Here is a 2,090-nt window from a genome sequence, read left to right as displayed (position 1 = left end):
AACACTGACCTGACATTCTGGTGCCGTCTTGATCTAGCTCATCTTGCACGTCTTGTAGATTACTTTACTGTTTAAATGGATGTAATAATAACCATGATATAAACAGTTTTATCCTACCCATTTTGATTTTTTTTTTTTTTTTTTTAATTTACATCAGGATGCATCCAGTTTCATCCTCGCTCTTTTTTAAGTTTAGACCAGGATGAATCCAGTTTCATTCTAGCTATTGTTTTTGTGTCCATTTCACTTATACTAACTTTACTCGTCCATTAAAATCATGTTTTAAAAATATTTGGCCGAACAACTCATTTTCCCAAAAAAAAAAAAGAAAAGTAGATTACTTTACTGTTAATTATATCTTGATGAGCTTTGGGTTTGTTAGTTTATGGCACCGATGCATGAATATGCTTCAAGATATACGTATTGGCCGTAATGTTTGATTGTTGACTCCTTCGCTGCTTGGCGGCATATAATGACAGTGGCTCCAGCTGGGTATCTATAATTTTATAACCTTTAATTAGCAGCCTTATTATCGAGCCCCATTATCAGTTGGTTTTTCGACGATAACAATTAGTCAATAATTACAAGGATAGTTATTGTCACACGCCCTTATCCACAAAAAAAACTATTGATCAATTTTGACTATATACAAAAATGTCACTCTGTTCAAAGATTACGGTATGGGCTGAAGTTTGAGAATAATCAACTCTTCGAACCTATTTAAACCGCAATGCCAGATGAAGTCTCAACTCATCAGAACAAACACCAAATTAACGAAGATTAGAAGCTCTTAATAGCAATTTAAGCTCTCATTCACAAGGAAATCAAGATGACAACAGAATGCGAAGGTCAGTTTTCATCAATTGTTCCAATCCGTGCTTGATTTTTTCCCTTTTTATCTTTAGCTAATTTAGTTGGACCAGGATTATGCGTTAACTAGTATTATTACATTTTAACAAAAAAATCCAGGTAAAGCTTCATGGCCGGAATTGGTAGGCGTCTACGGAGAGACTGCTGCAGCAACAATCAAGAGAGAAAATCCATATGTGGACCGTGCAGTTTTGGTGCCTGAAGGATCTGCAGTAACCGCAGACTGGAGATGCAATAGAGTTTTTATCTGGATCAACAAGGCCGGATATGTTTACGAAATACCTACAATTGGATAGTTGACTTATGTTTACATGATATACATGATTTATTCACTTCGTGTTTATGGCGTATACATCTCTGATTTCCAGTTCGGCAGTTCTGTTATGTGTAATAAATTCATGCATGAATTACTGATATCGGGAAATGCTAAACTTACTTTCTGCTGAAGCAGCTGAACTTACATTCTGCTGGACTTACTTTCTCTGTTGGATTAATAATAAACAAAAGGAAAATACTTCAACTCCATACAAGTTATATATATATATATATAGGAGGAGAAGGTAATTTGTAGCGCAAAACGACCATAGGAAAAAGCTGGGCTTTGATGCCTTTGGGCCTGACTGACCTGGGACAAAACTTTAGGACTAATGGTCTGCGCTTAGCGCAAAGCCACTAGCAGGCAAAATAGGATGTTTCATTAATCTTTGGGTACATCCCTTATCCAATTTTTTTTTTCCTACGAGATGTTGTCTTTACCCCTACCTAATCCATTAATATCCCTAATCCTCAAATACATCCCTATTTTATTTTATGATGATTACATGGTTAACAACTAATCCGATTCTCTTTCTATTCAAAAGTATTTCTCAATCATTAACGATTTCATGTTTTTTTTTTGCTCTAGGGTAAGAAAATATTGTATATGCCATGATCCTTTTAAGAGATGGTCTAATCAAAGTAGGAGAGGGAGTTAGGACATAACCAACGCTTTTGATATGGGTTTCGTTTGTAGTTGTTTTCAGATCAGGCATTGGATTGTTAATTAGATGACGATAAATATACATTTGGTAATTTGGGTTAGGTTTCAAATTTGCTTGATTAAGAAGGTCTTTTTCAATGAGTTTTTTCTCGTTGAAGAATGATTTTCGATGAAGTCATTCTTCTTCATCTTGTTGATGTTCTTGTATGAAAACTGAGACTTCTTGTTTATTGTACTTGAA

Source organism: Papaver somniferum, chromosome 8, assembly GCF_003573695.1.
Source record: "Papaver somniferum cultivar HN1 chromosome 8, ASM357369v1, whole genome shotgun sequence".
Taxonomy (NCBI): Eukaryota; Viridiplantae; Streptophyta; class Magnoliopsida; order Ranunculales; family Papaveraceae; genus Papaver; species Papaver somniferum.
This window is presented reverse-complemented; position numbering follows the sequence as displayed.